Source organism: Cryptomeria japonica, chromosome 11, assembly GCF_030272615.1.
Source record: "Cryptomeria japonica chromosome 11, Sugi_1.0, whole genome shotgun sequence".
Lineage (NCBI taxonomy): Eukaryota > Viridiplantae > Streptophyta > Pinopsida > Cupressales > Cupressaceae > Cryptomeria > Cryptomeria japonica.
Genome location: NC_081415.1, coordinates 83761680 through 83785202, shown reverse-complemented (window position 1 = coordinate 83785202; position 23523 = coordinate 83761680).

Genomic DNA, 23523 nt, shown 5'->3' with positions numbered 1-23523 from the left:
TCCTTTCGGCCAGTTACACTGTAGGAACAGCTATATCCAAGGCTACAGCTTTCGCTCTCACCTGATTTCTATAGCGGCTCGAAGGATTTACCGCTCGAGGTCGTTCCCAAGAGTATCGATCCCTTGGCAGGCCTCTCTTAAAAAGATAAAATTTTGAGTGTCACTAACACTTTTCTCTTGCACCTAGGACCACGAGAGCCAAGTGAGAGGATAGTGTGTGTTAGAAGTAGGTCCACTCGACTGACTTTTTGCACAAGTGTGCCAAATATGTAAAACACTTGTTCTTTTTAGTCCAGCATTTGCAATGTGATCTAACTATTTGGAGATGTTGCTCCAACAGTCATGGTGTTCATTTTAACTCCAAAGGCAATGTGTTTTGTAATCTAGAATTTGGAAATCCTGGTCAACTTAATAAAAAACACGTTTTGCCTGAAGGAAAATTTGTTTTTGCCAAAAATCAAGACAAGTGGATTGTTCTTTTTACTGCACCAAAAATTGAAGTGTGGATTGTGATTTTTAAGTCCCAATTGATGCAAATGAAATCAAAGTTGTGTTGTTAATTTTAAGCACCAAAAGGAAAATGAGGCCTAACTAGAAAACAATGAAATTTTTTTTTTTGTGTTTTTAAGTTCTTTTTAAGCACTAAATGAAAATTTTTGTGATTTTTCTTTTTTTATAGTAAGTTGTTAACCTGCACAAAACAAGTTAGTAAAAAAAAAATCAATGCTCGAAGGGGGGCTTCCACAAGCCTAAGTTTTGATTTTTTGGTTACAAGTCAATTTGGACTACACTCTGTCGCAATAGCGCTAGTCTGTGTTTCTACAGAAGCGCTAATTTACATAATAGCGCTAGTCTGCGTGAGCAGAAGTGCTAATTTAAACGGTAGCGCTAAAAGATTAGAAATGACAGAAAGACAGAAGCGCTAAACTTTTCCCAATAGCACTAGAAGAATCCCAGAAGCGCTAAAACAATTTCAATAACGCCGAAACTTTTACAATAGCGCTATTTTAACAACAATAGCGCTAAAATAAAAATTGTCGGTAGCGCTAGAACGTGTTCAATAGCGCCGAAGCGCGACCTGTGTGGCAGTTTCAACAAGAAAAAATGTTAATTTTCAAAAACAAAATCAGAAGGTTGTGTGTTCGATTCACGTCGGGTTCACCAAATGATGCCCTCCTAAATGACACAATGTTAGTCTAAGATTAAACAACACAAAACACACAAAGAATTAGCGTTAGTCAATCTAAAACTAAAACATATGAAGGCATTCCAAAAGAGACACTAAAAACATGCTAACGAATCTAACTAAAGAAGTAAAGACAATGAGACATCTCCAACTATCTCTTAGCATGATATTAGCTCCTTTCTCCCTTGTTCCTCTCCTCTCCAAGTTCCAAAATAGTGTAGCTCTCAGCAGCTTTTTGCACTATGGATGCTTATGGAGGATTGAGATTGTAGTATAGCTCCAAACATGAAATGAAAAGCTATTTTTATGCTAAAATGATGTATTTTAACCAAAAAGACAAGATTTAGTTATGCTATGCTAAATGCTCTCTAAAATGGCTATAGTCTAAATGTTTACAAGTTTTCAGGATCTGGATTATGAAGGAATGGGCTCTATTTATAGGAAAAATGGAGCAATGGATGGCCAAGATTGAATGGTTTAATCAAGGGTCAAGCTTGAAAGTTGGGAATCCATGTGCACAATTTGCACCAATGAAATGGTGACAAATGTCAACATAGGGTTGGGTTGAAAGAAGAGGTTGGAGGCATTAAAGGCCTGAGAAGACCTCATGGTTATCTAAAGGCTAAGAGTCAAGCCTAAATTAGGATTACCCACTGAATTAGGAATTAATCCAAGGATAAACCTTTGTGCAAATGATTAAGAGATAATCATGGTCAAAGCATTGAAGGCTTGATGAGACCCTTGGGTTGGGTAGAGGTTGAGTCAAAACAAATGTTTGAACGATGTGGGAGGGTTGAATTAACCATTAATGGTTATTGGAGACTTTGGGGATTAAGTGGTTGAAAGTTGGAAGCCTTTAATGGTTATCAAAGACTTTGAGGAATTAAGTGGTTGAAGGTTGAAAGCCTTTAATGGTTATCAAAGACTTTTAGACTTTGAGAAGTGACTCCATTTTTCTTAGGAATGTGACAATAATTAGAGGATGGATTAGGCTAATTAGGAAGGGGTTAGAAGAATCTAGAAGGGGATTAGATTTTGCAAGTGGATTTGGTGGGTGAGGGAAAATAGGATTTTATTTAAAATAAAAATTCATTTATTTCAATAAATGTGTGCAAGTTGCATTTGTAGGAAAATGCAAGTGGGGTGGGGATAATGATTTAAATAAATGTTTTATTTAATTTATTTAAAAGAGGAAAAGGGGATTTAATTAAATAAATTGATTTTATTTATTTAATTGATTGGAATTGGATTTAATGAATTAATTAAAATAAATTGAATAATTTATTTAATTAATAGAAGAATGTTTGGGGATGAATTAATTAAATATTAATTTAATTAATTGATGGTTAGTGGATTTTTAATCAAATAAATACGAAATATTCATTTAATTAAAATGGACAGATTTATGTGACTACAATCATCATTTTATTATGCATACATAATCATCATGGCATTACATACATAAGGCATTACATCACCAACACATCATGCACACATATAAACCTACATATACATCATTAGCATCACATTCATAAAACATGCATATAGACATCATGTAAGCATAAATCATCATACAAACATGTGTATAGGACTCATCTCATAAATGCATACATATAGCAAGTACAACTATCCATCTAAGCATAAAATCATAAAGATCATCATCCTGCATAAGCATCCATACATATCATCAAAAAGCATACCATCAAAAAATATGGGATCTTCTCATATATCATATCATATCACTAAAAATATACATGTATCAGAGTACAATGAAGTCCAAAAAATTGGCTACCAAGATCCATCCAAGGTACAATCCAAATGATAAAATAAATACATACAAAATGCTCTCTTAGATGCCACTCTGACTAGATGTTGTACCCCCATCTCTACCTGCTCCCCCACTAGCCTCTGCACCACCTAATCTATCTCTTTGGGGAGGACCCATCACACCACCACTGCTCTACATCCTCTGAGACCACTCTGATCTCAACTGCCACATCTAGGAATAGCTCAGTGCTCGCTGACTCACTGGCACCACCTACTCATATAACCCCCGCCAATACTCTATCTCCGCCTGTGCCCGTAGAATCTCCCTCATCGCCTCCCCAATAGGACCCTGTGCTCCTACTCCAACCTAGACTCTCTCCTATAGCTCTGCTAATCTCTCCACTGCACCATCCCTCTCCTATAGCACCACAATAAGCTCCAACTCTCATGCAAATAGCTACACATCTCTAGCTGCTGCATTTGCCTCTAAATCCTCTACGCAAGTTCGCAAATATCCTATCATATGATCCCATAGATCTCCACCTATAGCTCCCTCCCCCATATCCATAGGTGCCTCCCTAATGGTTCGCTCTCCTGTGGCTCCCTCCTCTGTCTCCATAGGTTCCTATCCTCACCTGCATCCCTACCACCTAACCTCATGCCTCCCTGCATCAAAGGTCCCTGAAATAGCCGCAATGGCTGCCCACCTCTCCCTCTCTGCTGTAATCATCCACCACCGCCACCTCCTCCAAAACTCCCACCCCCTCCTCCTCCTCCTCCATCACCACCACCACCATCCCCTCTCCCTCGCCCACCTACTCCTCCGCACCCTCCTCTCCTCCTTTGTCTTTGTCCCCTATCCTCCTCAAAATTTGGGATCAGCTCTACCAGATCTGATATCCGAGGAATCGGATGTTCCGTGATGTACTGCGTATACTCCTCTGACACCCTAGCATCTACTACCCCCGGCCTCATCTGCCATGGTCTCACCTATAGTGTATGAAACTCTATCAGCACTTGATCATAGGGTAACACTAGTCCCCACAAATACCTCTCTCGTACCACCCTAGCATACTCTCTTGAACCACTAGGTAACCCCTGTCGCTTCCCAAACTGTCTCAACACTCTACCTGGCAACTGTCTCTCCACATTGTAGGATGTCCTACCAATGAGGAATCAAGTCATAAAAACATACGACAATGCCTTCGCATCATCCTCCCATGGCTCACACTCAATATACGGCCTCCAGATCACTGTATCTAAGTCATCCAGTGCCTGCCGCCACCACTCTAGGTTCCCCAGGTGGGGCTGACTCATCATGCCACCATACATATATACATATGGCTGATCCACTGCTTGGAATCGCAAACTGACTAGTTGGGTAACCGGTAAGTGCTCCCAAGCCCAAATATGTAGTAGCATGATCCCTACTCCCAATGAGTTCACTCCTCGGTATGCTACCTCATGCAACTCTCAATATAAGTGCGATAGCATGCACGGTCCCCATGCAAACCGGGTCCCCTTTGTAATCATCTGCTCAATCACCTGACCCCAACCAACGGCTAGTCCATGTGATCGTCTATCCGGGCATAGCAGTCCCCCAATAATCCCTGATAGCACTACTAGTAATGGCTCATACAACGCAACTATGTCCTCCTAGGCTATCAATCCATCATCAATATAGACATCCTCCTCAAAAAATCTCTGCATTGCTAGGGTCCCCCACGCTCGGTCATAGCTCACCTACTCTCCTTGGATGGGAATGTGCAGGATGCGCCATACATCCTCCAGAGTCACTGTCATCTCTCCCTGTGCTAAGTGAAACAAGCATGTCTCACTATGCCATTTCTCTGCCAATGCTGTGATCAACCCATGATTCATCGGAATCACGGGCATATACATGACATCATATAGGTCAGTCGCTACAATACAATCTACCTCAGCCTCAATCAAATGATCGCATAACACCTATGTGGTGGGATGCCTTTCACACATCTGTAAGACGCGTAGATCCTCATGCACATGTGCATTAACCATCATCATTAATTATTTTGTTTCAAACTTTCTTAAAGTTTAAACCTAGACTATCAACAGATACTTTGATCCTATTGACCTAAGTCTCAATAGGTAAGCAATCATGGCACACCTAGACTTCAACAAATATTTATCCTATTGACCTAAGTCTCATCAGGGCTGCTATGGTTCAAAACAACTCTCACCTCACATCTCCATCCATCCATCATTGGCATCTAGAGATTCTTGTTCACACACACTGGGGCATTTTATTTTTCCTAACAAAAGCACTATTCTGCATTCAACAACATTACAAGATTGATCAAAGTGCTAACTCGACTATCCACTAGTGCCAAAACATCAATAGCGCTCCACTGACTATACCATAGCACTACTTCACCCCAACAGTGCTAATTCAACTACTCAATAGTGCTAACAAAGCAAAAGCACTATTTAACTACACACAAGCGCTACCTCGCAACAAAAGTGCTAAAAATCCAATAGCTCTATAACAACTATACAATAACACAACTATTGATAAAAGTGCTAAAACCGCTATACAATAGTGCTATAGCGGCATAATAGCGCTAATTTAGTTGACAACAATGCTAAAACACAGTTTTAGCGCTATTGTCTTGACTCAACTTGGACCTAGCTAAAAACCCATAAAAAATGCATGAAAATAAAAAATTCAAATTCACATACCGCTAGTCCGTAGTCGTCTGGCCACTGGAATCGACGGACTCACTCTAATCGGTGCTCTTCTATGGGAATCGACATCCTGACTGCTACTTGCTCCTCCAAAAAGTCAAAACCAGAGCTCAGATTTCACTATGGTCATGAATGCAAATAAGCCTGTTTTCACCCCTTTCTCCCCATATAAACCCTTCGCCATAACTCTAATTTTCCCCTGCTCACCGCTATGGTCCCCGTGAACTTCCCGAGCCTCCCATTTCTTCATTTTATCTCCGATTTCTTCTATTTTTCACCAGTATTGCTAACTTCTTCTCTTCTACCACCTTGCCAATTTTCATTCTTTTTCGAGAGATCGCTCAATTTTTTGAAAGTTTTTGGCCCATCTCTCGAGGGGGCATACAACCCATTAAATTAATATTTTATGGGGCATATTTCTTCACACCTATTTCTCTTTCTTTGAAACAACGCGATAAACCACATCGTCTCAAAGAGGGGCAAATGTAGTCACATAAATCTGTCCATTTTAATTAAATACATATTTGTTATTTATTTGATTAAAAACCTACTAGCCATCAGTTAATTAAATTAATATTTAATTAATTCATCTTCAAACATTCTCCTATTACTTAAATAAATTATTCAATTTATTTTAATTAATTCATTAAACCAAATTCACAATCAATTAATTGAATAAATCATATTTATTTCATTTAACCCCCCTTTTCTCTTTTAAATAAATTAAATAAAACATTTATTTAAATCATTTATTGCCCCCCACTTGCATTTTCCTACAAATGCAAGTTGCAACCACAAATTGAAATAAATGAATTTTTATTTTAATTAAATCCTATTTTTCTTCACCCACCAAACCCACTTGCATTCCTAAACCCCCTTCTAGATTCTTCTAAGACCTTCCTAATTAACCTAATCCATCCCCTAATTATTGTCACATTCCTAAGCAACTTGGAGTCACTTCTCAAAGACTTAAAAGTCTTTAAAAAACATTAAATGCTTTGTGTGTTCAACAATTTAACCTCCAAAGTCTTCCAAACCATTAATGGCTCTTACATGACCATTTATGGTTAATTCCACTTGCCCCCATGGTTAAGGACTTTAACCCTTAACTCAACCCTCATGTGACCCATGTTTCTCCTCAAGAATTTATTGCTTTGACCATGGTTATCTCTTTAACCTTTGCACAAGAGTTTTTCCATTGGATAAAAACTTTATTCTTTGAATAAAGAATTTATTCACTCAACCCAACCTTGACCTTAACTCCCAAGTTAACCCTTAGGTCATGTCAAACATTTAATGCTTATTCCCTCTCCTCTCAACCCCTCTCATGTTGACACTTGTCATCATGGGATTGGATTGAAAGCCCTCACATGGATTGAATATCATTCAATCCTGATCCTTGTTGAGATTACTCAATCTCAACCATCCATTGCTCCATTTTTCCTATAAATAGAGCCTATTTCTTCATAATCCAGATCCTGAAAACTTGTATGAATTTAATCTATAGTGAATTTTAGAGAGCATTTAGCATAAATCACATATATTATCATTTCTAAAATAAATCTTAGTTCATTTTCATACCATGTCTAATTAAGTTTGTTTTACACTTGTATAGCATAGTTAAAACATTTCAATCTTGAACCTCCATAAGCATCCATAGTGCAAAAAGTTGCTGAGAGCTACACTAATTTGGAACTTGGAGAGGAGAGGAACAAAGGAGAAGGAGCTAAGAGTATGTTAGAAGGAATTTGGAGATGCCTTGTGATATTTGTTTCCCTAGTTAAATACTTTGGCATGTTTTTAGTGTCTCTTTTGATATGCTTGCTTAGATTAGTTTTTGGTTGAATAACACTAACTTTGATCCTTGTTTCTTGTTGTTTTTGTGTGTTATACAACCACAGGCTTTACTCTAACACTTGTCCATTTTGTAGAGCATCATCCTTAATTCCCATGGATGAGTTTGACTAATCCTTGAACTATGATGATTTCATACTTAGACATATCTATGCCTTGATAGAGTTTCAAAGTTTGCTTATCCTTGAAATACCCATTTAACAAATGTCCTAAAGTATAACCTTGATATTTTTCAATGATACTAGGCATGTCTTATGATTACATTGAACTTCCCTACCTTAAGGCGCTCACTAGTAGACATTCCCTTTCCATGAACTCTAATACTCCTCAAGACACTTATTTATTAGAATATTAGAATGATGATGTTATTAATTTTTACTGTTTTTTCTATTACATTGAGGTCCCTAAATATAATGATGTCTAATGAAATATGTCATTGTACCAAATTTAACTATAAGATAATTTATTTAATTAGAGACACTAATTGATTTCTTGTGTTATTTGTTTAAGTTATTGCATTACTGATTTCCCTAGCTTCAACTATATTTAGCATGCCTTCTGAAAATTCAAGCCCTAGTTTCCAATAAAATAAATGCACCTTCCATATTCTCACAAGCTAGATCTTTGATCTTTTCTCTCATGTGATAAAGGAACTACCATTCTTGGGTATTGATCTACCCCCATAGATCTACCTTGGAATTCATAATTCATAATTATTTAATTACCTATGTTGAATTATAATTTTGGGCCTTAGGGGTAAAAAAAAATTCAAGTTGGCATGATGAGGCTTTGTTTATTTTTTTGTGCCCAAGGCTAGCTATTTATAACTCTCTTGTGGATTTTGTAAAGGATTTTTGACATTTGGATACCAATGAATTGTTGAATTTTTAGCACGGGAGCACTAGAAATTATAATTGGTTCATCTATTCAACAAAAGGATCGTGTTTTTCTATGTTTGAATTCTCTCAACCTTGGTAGTGTCTTTTTTACTTTGTTTTCTTTATGAGTAAATAAATTGGTGAGATCTATCCTAATATGCTTTCTATAGAATTGTGAATCGAATATGTGCATCAAATATGGTGGTTCAAGTGCATTCAACTATACAAATGTTCATATTGTGATTTTATTTCTCTTGCATTGATGTTGTGGATGATTGTGTGAATACTAGTCACTGCAATATCGGTTTATTATATTTCAACAAATTGTTTGAACCTAAGAAATAAATTCACACAATAATCATTGTCTTTTTTTTAGTTTATTTCCCTAAACTATAACCCTCTTTTGATCTTTTTTTGTAGCTTTATAGATTTATGGTAGATTTAGAAAAGATCAGGCTACAATAGAGTAGGTTATTATAAATTAGATTAGTATAAAGTAGGCTAGATACATAGTTTTCACCCAATATTTAAAGATCTAATCTTTGTTTTGTAGATCCAAGTGTATGAAGTTATACATGTTTGTTTATATTGGATTACACTAGAAAATGACCCTTGTTAAAGAAATAACATAGACCACTTATCTTTTTCAACATGTTTGAGGCCATGTATTGTAAGGAAAGCACAGTGCAGAAACGCCTTCCTAATATCAATTCTAAGGGGAATCAAGCAAGTATGTCTTTAAATTATTTTGCAAAACATTAAGATATACACAGACTAATGAAAAATTAATCACACAGAAAACACAATAGAGAGTTAACACTAGATTTACGTGGGAAAACCCTTACGGGTAAAAAACCCACCACCAAAGAGAGATCACTTTATTCACAATTAACAGAAGGTTACAATAAAGTTACAGATCCTTTTCATAGGCATTTTCTCTCATAATCTATGTTCGGATCATAGTCATCACCTATGTAGAACACCCAGGCTTCCAATAGGACTCCACACCATACATCACACAGTAACCTCTCTCACCCTTTCAGTTACATCTCTAGCAACATATATATCATCCATCGATTACAACATATCGGTTAAGCATAATCGTTATGGAGTCCAACGGTTTGTCATTTAGTAACATCCATCCACCTAATGAACATTGCGTTTCGGTTTCCTCGGCTACTCTGATTACATCTGTCAAATGCAGTTCACACAACAATTAATCACTCCAACCGCTAGGAAGTCTAATCATCTACATCGATCTACATTCATCAGAAACACAATATCCCACATGCACTAGGAAGTCGGATCAGTTTGTATTCATATACATCGACAAGACCATCTTTAGTGTCCAAGTGTTTCACCTTTTGGACTTTGGTTTGAACGCACACCTGTAGTCAATCTCTACTCCATCGGCCATCGAAAAAACCACAAATGTGTTGCTTTGATCTCCTGATGAACCACTAGACGACTCCACTAATGCGGCTCCAAATAGGTCAGCTCCATCGGCTCATCAAAATAGCCTTCAATCAGGTAGACCTGATCTCTCAATGACACCACGGTGAATCGATCGGGTCATTGACATAACCCAACAATGTCACCCCGATCACTGATATCAGCCCGATCGCCGAAGGCGACCTCATCGGGTCATCAGCAAGACAACCAGACAACTATCCCAATCATCTGGTCTTCCTTGATATGCTCGATCTCTCTTTTTCCATGATGTTACTCCCTGGTTCACCACCTAAGCACGACCTCATCTGCCACTAGATTGATTCCCTTTCCTCTTTCTACACTTCACCACATGGCACCCACTAATTTGCTCTAGAGTCCTTGCCCTACCACCTTAGCACGACCTCATTAACCTCCTGGAATGGAGATCTTCTTTGTTGTTAGGTTGCGATGGAAAGTCTAATGAGCAATTTCCCATCGCAGCCTAGCGACCATCATCGGATCTTTTGCGATTGTTGTTCGATCAGCTGTGATCTGCTTGACCTTTAACTTGCCTTAGCTGCTCTCCTGCAGAGTCCCACTACTTGGTCGCCATGTCACAAGGGATAACATTTTGGGCACCTCACAACCTCGGTACAACGTTAGCCATTGATAGTCCCAGAATTTTACTCCACCATTGATCTTCCTTGAATCTGTCATTGGATCTTATCAATTTGCATGACCCTTATCTCACCTGGGCCGCTCACTTATGCCACATGTCACTTCTTGATTGGATCCAGAGTCCCTACCCTACCACCTTAGCACAGCCTCACTAACCATCGGAATGAAGCTCTTCTTTATTGCTAGGTCATGATGGATATTCTAACGAGCAGTTTCCCATCGCAACCTAGCAGCCACCGTTGGATCAACCTTGATCTACTCAACCATTAACCGATCATAGGAAGAAGATTCCATCAGCCCATCGACAAGAGTCACATTGACAACCATTCCATCGAGATAGGTTACTCTGATCAGTCTGAACACAAGTCAAGTTAATTCAAGGCATATTTCCAACAATCTCCCACTTGATGAGAAATTTGGTGGACATCCAAACACTTACAGACATACCTAAGAAACATGGACTCTAAAGCCCATCAATACTGATATGCCACTCGATCATAAATCATCAAGAAATAGAATTTACTGTGTGCATCATTGAGATACTTGCAAAGTAGTCACATCTCATTCATGGACATACCTACCTTCTACCATACCACTGCCACTGGACACACATAGAAGCTATCCACTGAGAAAACCATATAATTTGTCTCATAGAAAAACATAGCTTTGTCTCCCAAGAATACAAAACTCTCGATCCAAAAAAGGTTAATTGAATGTACCAACATTTGTCACAAACATAGCTAGAAAAGCACCTATAGCAAGTGCTAGCACATCCAACTATACATACCTCTAAGGTATACTACATTTCCATGTATCCATGAGTACCTTTAACTGATCAACTCATGCCAAAAATCCAAATGAAAAACCACAATATCATGAAGTATCAAGCAAATGATCAGTGTCCTCACAACACAAAAATAACCAAGGTCAATGTCAAAATTCCAACTGCAGAATCAGGAACTTAAACATGACAACCATGATCTAAAACATCTCATCCAAAGAGATAGCATGCTCCATATGAGCACCTCCATATCATGCCATAACTCTAAATGCATCTCAAGAGTGTACCACGACACAATAAAAATAGCCTAACAATAATAACATGCTAAAACATAAACAACATCTCTACCAAGGACTTATGAATCCTCAAGATGTTAGCATCTTTAGTCACATGAAGATCATCTACCATCAAGTGATGAATATACATTACTGCCAAACATGGTACCAAATCTTACATGGCATCATGATAAACATCTTCTTCATGAAGATTGAACTAGACATCAATAGATGTCTGACTTGCCAAAGCAGCTCAGAAGGCATCTTCATCATTATTCTAAGAGGACCTAGAATCTGAAGAACTCTTATTTTTCTTCTTCTCTCTGCAATCCTTTCGGATATGACGAGTCTGCCCACAATTCCAACACTTCTCTTTGGATTTCTTTCCAGGAGACTTAGAACTTTCCTCTGACTTGGATTTAGACTTCATGTCCTCTTGCTTGCCTCTAATAGCGAGAGCCTCCTTGACCATCTTAGAAGATTTTCTTTATGTTTCTTTTGATAGTAACAAAGCAACCACACCTTCCATTGTGAATGTGGTTGTTGTACTCCCAATGGAGATTACCAGATGATCCCATGTGTTAGGCAGAGAACATAACAAAAGCATACATCGATCCTCATCATCAATCTTGACTCCTACAAAGGTTAACTATGCAACAATCATGTTGAAAACATTTAGATGATCTGCTAAAGATGTACCCTCATCCATCTTCAAGGAATACAACTTCTTCCTCAAGAACAACTTATTTACCAAAGACTTTCCCTGATAAATATCATCAAGTTTCTTCCATAGAAGAATAGCAGTCTTCTCCCCATGAACATTTAATAGAACAAAGTCTTCCAAATAGAGTCTGATCAACCCTTTGGCTTTTCTATCGGCAAGGTCTGAGTCCTCTTATTTCATACCTGGAGGTTTAGATCCAGCCATTGGAATCCAGAGATCTCTATCAACTAGCAAATCTTCAACTTTAAGTTTTCACAATTGAAAGTTGGAGCCATTGAACTTCTCAATGTCCATTCACCCAGAGGTGTTCACCATCTTAAAATGCAAACAAGACAAATAAACACTCTGCTAGACTCCCACTAAAAACTAGAATTGACACAAAGAACCAACCCTATCCAACAAGGATAACACAACGGGCCAAGCTCTGATACCACTTGTAAGGAAAGTGCAATGTGAAAATGCCTTCCTAATGTCATTTCTAAGGGGAATCAAGCAAGTATGTCTTTAAATTCTTTTGCAGAACATTAAGATATACAACTAATGAAAAACTAATCACATAGAAAACACAATAGAGAGTTAAAACCAGATTTACGTGGGAAAACCCTTATGGGTAAATAACCCACCACCAAAGAGAGATCACTTTATTCACAGTTAATAGAAGGTTACAATAAAGTTATAGATCCTTTTCATAGGCATTTTCTCTCAGAATCTATGTTAGGATCACAATCATCACCTATGTAGAACACTCAGGCTTCCAACAAGATTCAATACCATACATCACACAATAACCTCTCTCACCCTTTGGTTACATCTCTGGCAACATATACATCAGCCATTGATTACAACATATTGGTTAAGCATAAATGTTATGGAGTCCAAAGATCTATCATTCAGTAACATCCATCCACCTAACCAACATTGCATTTCAGTTTCCTCTGGCTAGTCTGATTACATCTATCAAATGTAGTTCAAACAACAGTTAGTCGCTCCAACTGCCAGGAAGTCTAACTATCTGCATCGGTTTGCATTCATGAGAAACACAATATCCCACATGCACCAAGAAGCTGGGTCGGTTCGTATTCATATACACTGAGAAGACCATCTTTAGTGTCCAAGTGTTTCACCTTTTGGACTTCGGTTCGAACGCACACCCGTAGTAAGTCTCTACTCCATCGGCCATCAGAAAAACTAGAAATGCGTTGCTCTGATCTCCTGATGAACTAGTAGACGACTCCAATAATGTGGCTCCAAACAGGTTGGGTGCATCGGCTCATCGAAATAGCCTTCAATCAGGTAGACCCGATCTCCTGATGACACCACATCGAATCGATCGGGCCATTGACATAACCCAACAATGTCACCCTGATCAGTGATATCAACCCAATTGCCAAAGGCGACCTCATCAAGTCATCGACAAGACAACTAAACAACTATCCCAATCATTTGATCTTCCTTGATCTGCTCGATCTCTCTTTTGCCATGATGTTACTCCCTGGTTCGCCACTTGAGAATGACCTCATCCACCACTAGACCGATTCCCTTTCCTCTTTCTGTGGTCCACCACGTGGCACCCCCTAATTTTCTCCAGAGTCCCTACCCTACCACCTTAGCATAGCCTCACTAACCACTCGGAATGAAGCTCTTCTTTGTCACTGGGTTGTGATGGAAAGTCTAATGTGCAATTTCCCATCGCGGCCTAGCGACCACCATTGGATCTTCTACGATCGTCATTCGATCAGTTGCGATCTGCTCGACCTTTAACTCGCCTTAGCCGTTCTCCTGCTAGGTCCCACCACTTGGTCGCCATGTCATGAGGGATAAATTTTCAAGAACCTCACAACCTCGGTACAGTGTTAACCACTGATAGTCCCATAATTTCTCCATTGTTGATCTTCCTTGGATTTGCTATTGGATCTTCTCAATTTGTACAACCCTTATCTCACTTGGGCTGCTCACTTATGCCCATGTCACTTCCTGATTGGCTCCAAAGTCCCTACCCTACCACCTTAGCATAGCCTCACTAACCATCAGAATGAAGCTCTTCTTTGTTGCTAGGTCACGATGGATATTCTAACGAGCAGTTTCCCATCATGACCTAGTGACCACCATTGGATCAAACTTGATCTGCTTGACCGTTAACCAATCATAGGAAGAAGATTCCATCTGCCCGTTGACAAGAGTCACACCGATAGCTATTCCATCGGGATAGGTTACTCTGATTAGTCTAAACACAAGTCAAGTTAATTTGAGGCACATTTCCAACATGTATAAAGGAACCTTAGATTTGACTTTGCAAGGATCTCTCAACTTTTCAAGAGTAGTGTGTCAATTTCTCCTTAAAGTTGCTTACGATAAAAACACAATTAATAGAATTGAATAACTTGATGTTGGAACTGCTAGTGAGTAAATAATGCCTTTTAATGAGTCCAATTATCATGAGATTAACAATTATGTTAAGGACAAAAATAAAAGTAGTTGCATGGGAGATTTTCAAAGTGGTAAATTCTCTATTTTGGTCTTCCAACCTTTATGGGTAGCCAAACATAGTTTACCATACATGTGTAATAAATATAATAAAATAGCAAATATTTGTGAGCTATTTCATATACTTTTCGAAACAAAGGGAATGGAAAATTCAATGAGGTTCCAAAATTGAGTAAGATAATTTTTTTTGAATGCAACAATATGAAACAAATGAAATAAGGAGGATGAAGAATGAAGTATGCCTATGTCAAGGGATGGATCCACAAGGGAATCATCCTTATGTTATTATTATTGTTAGCATAACCGGTGGACAACTGACCAGGGGGGGGGGGGTTGCTGAATCAGTTGTCAACAAATTATACTAATCAAACCACTTTATAACCTTTAACCAGAGCACATAGATATTGAATACTAGAATAGCATAAACAAACACTGGTAAGCAATAAAACTTAAGAATGAAAAAAAGAATTAACACAATGCAACCATACCACATAACACCATGATTTGTATGTGGAAAACCCAGTAAAGGGAAAAACCATGGTGGGAAGTCTACCTATAGTCAGATGATACTTCTATAGAAAGTATGTGATACAATAAGGGGCCTGCAAATGCAGTAAGACACACTTACTAGAGCATACTTGTCATTACAAAGGAGTCTCACTGACTACAGAGAGGTTATAACAACCTCAAGATAATTGGACAACAATCTAGAAAAATGAACTACCAGAGATAGCATCTACCATGCCTGATTATAGTTCTAGTTAAGCTCAATATCGGAGGCCTTTGACCTCTTACTTAAACCCAATTCGATCACCTATGATTGACCAAATCTCCTTCACATATGATATTTCATTCCACAACTACCACACATATATTTCATTCCCATACCAATTCCCATGATCTACAATAAGATCTTACATCAATTTATGCATACCCTAAGGCCTAAAACAATTAGGTTGGCCACCTAAAAGATATTACAATAAGATCATTACATACATCCATATTACAATGATATGCCATGTTGGCTTGAGACCAAAATAACAATAGCCAATCCATAGAACATCCTGGTAATGTGTAGAGAACACATTAACATGATACCGGTTCATAACCTAGGGTACCGAACCTAATCTGGATCCACCATGCTAAAGTGATATCCCCAATCAGTTGAGGAATGATCAAGGATCACCTTCTGCATCCTGAATTCCATCTAGAAGCCGTGCCAACACCACTTATGCATTCTGTCAAATATTCTCAGTGAAAGCTCTATGAGTAAAACCTTAAACCCGTATCGGTAACACAAGATCTTCTACTGGTAACCATAACATATAGTGTTGATATCAATGACAAAACATCAATGCATCACATAATCAATTCCTCTATATTACCAACAATCTCTCCCTTTCACATTGATGGCAACACTAGATGTGAAAAAGAAAACATCTAAGTGCCAAGAAGTGCCAAACATTTCTCATAGAAGATATAAGAATGAAAAGCTGAAAAATGTTGCTGGGATTTTTCACATAAACATTATTTTTCACATATAACTCTCCCCCTTTGAAATAAATGCTAAATATATGACATAGATGTCAAAATTATATGAATCTCAAAGCTGATTACTCCTCTTGAGTAGTAGCACCACTACATCAACCTGAAGCAAAGGATAAAGCTAATGATGCATACTGGACTGATGGTCTGCTCCATCAATTAAGTTTTTTTCAGAGGGGTAGATACCCCTAACCTGTCTCTCAAATAATCAAATGATTCCTTAGACAACAGTTTAGTGAATATATCTACAATCTGCTCTTTAGTGTTCACATAAACCAATTTGACTTCCTTTTCTTCCACCTTGTCCTTCAGAAAGTTGTATTTTATTGATATGTGCTTAGTCTTAGAGTGAAATATCGGACTCTTAGACATATCAATAGATGTAGAGTTATCACAATAGATAACTACCAGTTCACTATAATTTACCTTGATATCCTTCAACATTTGCTTCATCCACAAGACTTGAGTGCAATTAGTTGTTGCTGCAACATATTCAACTTCAGTAGTAGATAAAGAAATGCATGACTGTTTTTTTCTGATCCATGAAACCAATTTCTTTCCAAGAAAGAAATCTCCACCAGAAGTGTTGTTCCTGTCATCAATATCTCCTGCCCAATTTGAATCTGTATATACACATAAAGTGAGGTTATCATCTCTAGAATACCATAAGCCATATTTTGTTGTTCCTTGCAAATATCGAAATATCCTCTTTATTGCACATTCATGATTTTCTTTAGGATTACTTTGGTATCTGGAAACAATACTAATTACATTCATAATATCCAATCTAGTGTGAGTTAGATATAACAAGCCACCAATCAAAGACTTATACCTTATCGAATTTACCAGTGAAGATGTGTCTTTGATAGATAATTTCTCACCTATCACCATAGGAGTACTTACCAGTTTGGAATTATCCATGCCAAACTTCTTCAACAATTCAATTAGATAATTAGTTTGACCAATAAAAATGCCTTTGTTAGTTTGAGTAATCTTCAAACCTAAGACTTATCTCATCTCACCAATCATGGACATTTCAAATTCATTCTTCATATTGTTCGAGAATTCTATGCACAATTTATCTTCACCTCAAAAAATGATATCATGAACAAATACTTCAATAATCATAATATCATCATCAGTGATCTTGTAATATAAATTACTGTCAGTACTTCCTTTAGTAAAACCAATCTTCAAAATATATTTATCCAACCTTGCATACCAAGCTTTAGGAGCTTGTTTCAATCCATATAATGCCTGCAAACCATATCTTTATCATCTGTCAGTGAAAATCCATTAGGTTTCTCAAATGTATGTGAGGTCCTACCCCGACTCATCCTGGCATTTCTATTATTTTCATGATGAGACTATTATGGATGCTTTATTTTTATGCATTATGGATTTAGAACTTATATGATTCCATGATTTGGATAACATTGATGTATATTGATGCTTCATTTTTATGCATTATAGATATGAAACTTTACATGATGCTAGAATATAGTTACTTTGTGATGATGTATGTCATTATTGGATTTGGAGGACTTCATTATGATGATAGAAATAGGATGCTTATAATATGAATGGATCAAATTTTGAGGATTATGATAATTGCTTATGTGGATCAATTGGGATATATGAGATATTGATTTATTAATGTCAATTGTATGAGTGTTTGATGTGTATTCAAATTCATGTGTTTAATAATATATTTGTGGTTATTTGGAATTACTAATGTGTAAATTAAGATGTGTAGGAAAATTATCTATGTGACCATAGAAATATTATGGAGAACCAAACCTAGACCTATGAACGTTTGTAAAGATAGGGGTTGTCTATTTGGAGAGACAACACCCCGTTTGTATCATATTTTATTTGTGAAAGTAAATGATGCATGTGTGTTAAATTGATTTTATTAATTTGTGTAATCCAACAAGAGACAAATTCCATGTGTGATTTTTATAATGTATTTTATTGTGTCATTTGTCACGTGCTAATTAGTGTCATTGATTTTGACTTGTCTCTTGGAGGGAGTTTGTTTCTACCAAAGCCATTTCAAACACTTGAGTGTGGTCCCAAATTTTCCTTGGGTAGGGAGTCTTGGGAGTGGTCAACTTAGGTTTGACACGTAGGTTAACTTCAGTTGGGTTTCTAAGGGGTCAAATGGACTCCTAGGGTTAGTTTTAGGGCTTTTCCAAAGGTCCAAAGGGTATACCTATGGGTTAGGGGTATTTTTAAACATGTGACTACTCCCATGTGAATGTTTAGTCACCTCAAAAAGTGGTTTTTCCAAGGTGAGCGAAAATTCAACATAGAAGGTTCCTCCTAGGATAGACAACCTTCCCTTTTGGTGTTAGACTCTCTTCCCCATCCTCTCTTACCTTTTGTCTTTCCAGTTTTAGCAACATGTAAGAGGTTGGGAAGACCAACCAATGGGAACTCTCACTCTATCCAAGGGGTTGGGAAGAGTGAGAGAGGCCTTCTTAGGCAAGGATTAGGGACTTAGTGAGTTAATCACCCACTCTCCATGGTTGGAGATCATGCAATTTTGAAGAATAGATGTAGGATAGAATTTTGGCTAAGTGTTGGTGAAAAGATTGTGCGGATTTGGGCTGGTCATCCCCAACTAGATCTATCAAAATAATTGGGTAGATTAAGGTTGGTTTTTACTCCCTTTTTATCTATGTTGTATATGCATGTTGAAGAAATGCTTGTATGGAAAGAGTTTTTTTTTACATGTATTTTACTTTGTGAAAGAAAATGTGATTTTTCTCCTTTGTTCTTTTTATGTTTTTTTTCATGTATTGGGAGTATCCAAGGCCTTCTACTCTTGGGAGATTAGGATGGTCTTGGGGTGGAAGAAGTTTGACAGCCTTGGGTGAGAGGCTCTCCTTTATGGAGAGTGATGTCAAGGGTGTTCTTTGTGACCCTTGTTGCACAACCTTGCTTATGCATTTGGGGGTCATAAGGAGAGATGATATGGCTTATATGCCTTTGGGGGGCATAAGGATGTGGGGATGTATTTGTGTTGTATTTGGGTGCCATGAGGTGGCTTGAAATGTTCCATGCTTGCTGTCTCCCCAATGGTATTTGGTCCACTTCCACCCATGGAAAATCATCACAAGTTGTGGTGAAGTGTAGCCTTGGTTGGGAAAATTATTTATTGTGTGTTTTCCCCTTTTGGTTGTTGTGGTTGTATGTGTGTAACCCATCTAGTGCTTGGTTCTCCAAGCTCAGGGGTGGCTTCTAGTAAGCCTAGGTTGGGAGGTGAGCATTCCATAGTCAAGCTTTATGTTTTATTTGCAGGTTGCTTGGGATGGGAAGGAAAAAGAAAGAAATAAGTTGCTAGTTTTTACTTGAGTTGTAGAAAAGATTAGGAAAAGAGAAGATGTATTTATGTTGTAGCTTTGTAAAGAAAAGCCAAATGTTGTATTTATTTTCCAAAAACAAAGAAATGTATGTATTTTATTCTAAGTTGTTACTCAATGGAAAGGAGAGACTAGTAGGGTTTCAAACCCATTTGTAATGTTATCTACATTGTATTCTAAATATGCTTAAAGAAATGCATTATTCTACTTAGTTATTTTTGCAAAAAAATGAAATGTATGAGTTTTATTAAGTCCTTTAGTTACCAAAAATAAAGTTGTTGCATTCATGTTATTTCTTGAAATTTAAAGTCCTTTTATTCCCTCATGCAAATAAAATTATGGGAATGGGAAAAGCATGCATATAGACCTTTTGAGTTAAATACAAATACAAATTATGTTAAATAGGTTTAATGTATCTATCTCTAAGTTGATTTTAAATGTTTCTAGGCTATTGTAGTTGTTGTTAAAATTTACTACATTCTGTCATTTTATTCATTGCAGAATATAAAATCTAGTTAATTTATTCTGTCACTTATTTATTGCAGAAAATGTATTTAAAATTAAATAGTCATCTATTTCCAAAGTTAGCATTAGATAAAAAAAAAAGAGAAATGCATTATTCTAAATCTACTAGCTTGCCATTTGTGTTTTAGATAAAATGAAATAGTTACAGATTGTCTTAAGCAAAGAAAATATAATATATTTCCTCTAAGCTAGGGTTAATGTGCAGAAAAAAAAAGAAAATGATTAGATTAGGATTTGTGATATTAATGAAATAGAATAAATTCTAGGGCATTCTCCTATATTTAAAACTTACAAAAAATATAAATAAATTTACAGCATGCTAAAGTAAGTTATACCTTGATATATATATATATATATATATATATATATATATATATATATATATATATATATATATTCTATGAGAAAACTTACGATTTTACAAAAAATAAATATGTGTCACTGCTTGTGAAAACTTATTTTATTTTACCATTATAACCCCCAGAAGAATGGACACACACACACACACACACACACACACACACACACACACACACACACACACACACACACACACATATGCAATGTTGTTTTAAATTTTTTTTTTTTTTTTTAAATTTAAAAAATTTGCTTTGAATCTCTCCCTGAGCAGGAGGCCTGGGCGACGCGGGACCCCTGTGGGCCGCGACAGCGCCACTATGGGCCGAGGCACACAGAGGCACCCGTGGCGCTACTGCGGGCCGTGGACCGCAGGGGCAGCCTTGGCTGCCGCTGCGGGTTGCGAACCGCAAAGATGCCATGGCGCCGCTGCGTGGTGCGACCCGTAGTGGTGCCTAGGCACCACTGTGGTGGTCTGCAACCCCCATGGTTCCCCCTGCGCATTCACCGCGCGCCCCCCCCCCCCCTTGGTAAACTCCGCCCCTTCGCTCCTCCTTCCATGGCCGCCAACCCTCTTGCCCTTGCACAAAACACACACATACACACATGCCCTAACCCAAATTTCGGGTTAGGGCAAAACACAATATAGTGTGTTTTAAGAAAAAAAAAAAATGTGTGGGTAGTTATCAAAAAGAAACTTAGGGTTCACTTGAATAAAAAAAAAATTTAAGAGAAATAAAAAAAGAAAAGAGGGGAAAACCCTATTCAAATTTGAATAGGGTATCCCATGTATCTTTTTTAGAACATTAATAGTTTACAATTAAATACTTTAAAGTTAACAAATTTTATATGGACACTAATAGATGAATACTTTAATTATATTTACATAATAGTGAACTTAGTTAAGACATTCTCTTAATTAGGAATATAGTTTTGTATTGCATAGATGCTATATAAAAGTTTATAAGAATGTATAAGAATATATATATATATATATATATATATATATATATATATATATATATATATATATATATTTTAATGGGTTTAAATTGTAAACTAAAGGGTCTTAATTTATTAATCTGTATTAATGAGTGCCTTGCTAATATTTTGGCCTTAAGGGTTTATTGATTTGGTCAACATTAAGAGTTTATAAAGCTAAAACTTTTGAGGTCATTTTAACCCCTAGGCGAATTTTAAATGCATTATATTTATCGCTTATTTAATGCTAGGTTGTAATAGTCTAAATACAAGTTTTAACATAATTGATGCTTCGAGTAAATAAAAAGGTTATTTGAGATTAGACTATCTCTTGCCAATTTAATTGGGAGCTTTTGTGTAATTGAGTCTATATATTTATTAATTGAAGGGATAAAATAATAACTCTTTTGGAGAATTAATACTCTTTTTTAAATTCTAGAATATTTTCGCCTAACTGATTTAATTATTTGATTAATTCAATAACATAGTTAAGACTCAACTTATTAGTTCAGATCTTTTAGCAAATTTTAGTGTTGTGTTAATGCGTTATTTAGCAAACTTAGTTCTATTAGATTATGTTTCAAAAAAAAATTTATTCCGTTTGTGCCCAAAAGTTTGGGCATGACATTTTGGTATCAGAGCCAAGTTTCCAACACTAGGAACCTTTCTCCATTACGTTTTGCTTTAATTATTTATTTAATTAAATTATATTTATTTATTATAGTTAATTTTTAATAAATTAAATCTTTCTCCAAAAAATTATATAATTATTTATCTCATTTTATTTTATTTTCTTATAAGGATGCCTCCAACTACGCGACAAGCTCGCAAACGTGGTAGAGGCCCTAGGCGTGAACGCATGGCATGCGAAGAGGTCAATAGGGAGGAATCGGTCCTGAAAGGGAACCCAAAGGCTCCTCCCAAACGGTCGGTTGACCCAAACTGAGACATCTTGTTAGCTCTTCAGAACCTGATTGGCATAGTCCAGGATAGGCTTCTGGCAGTGGATCATCATGTTGAAAACCAGAACTAAGGGAGCCATAGAACAGTAGAACGGGAATGGAGTAGGAGTCCACCTCCTAATCTCGTAGAGAGTCAGGTTGGACATGAGCCCGAGTCCATTCACCTACCAGCACCACCTCCAGTAGTAGCACCAGTGTATTATGAGAGGGCACGTCGGGATCCAAGGGATCTAATCAAAGAAGTTATGCGCCTTCAGCCACCATCTTTTGGGGGATCTACTAATGGGGTAGAAGCAAAGGCATGGCTTTTGAGCTTGGATAGGTGCTTTGCATTGTGCTCCTACGAGAGAAATCTAAAGGCACGTGTAGCAGTCCACCTATTGAGAGGAACGACCTCCACATGGTGGAGACAGGAGGAATATAAGTGTGGCTTAGTGGTAGATACTCTCACATGGGAGATTTTCATAGGGAGATTTAGGGAGAGGTACTCATCAGAGCACTACAGACAGCGTAGGGTGGATGAGTTCCATGACCTCCAGCAAAAGGGTCTTTTAGTGACCCAGTATGAGAGCAAGTTTTTCAAGCTCTTACCATACGTGGACTACCTGAAAGACAAGAAGCTTCTCATCAACCAATTTATCAGAGGGTTGAATGTTGACATAGCAGGACTGGTGAGGATGGCTGCTCCAGGGAGCCTTCAGGTTGCCGTGGCAAAGGCTTTGATAGCAGAGGAGATTCAGGTCAGACCTCAGGACTCGAGGGATTGGTCCCAGAACCATAACCCTACACCCCAAACTTATGGGTTTCAAAAACCCCATTGGAAGGGTAACAACAGACACACATCAGGGTTCTCCAAACCCCTTCCTCCGCAGCAGTCACAATAGAACCAGAGGCAGAGGCCTTCGTAGAGTCAGAAAGGCGTGAAGCCCAAGCAGTGGTAGTCTCAAGGTCAGAGGCAAGATCAACAATCTTAGGTTCCTTCCACACCTCCGGCGAGGACTCA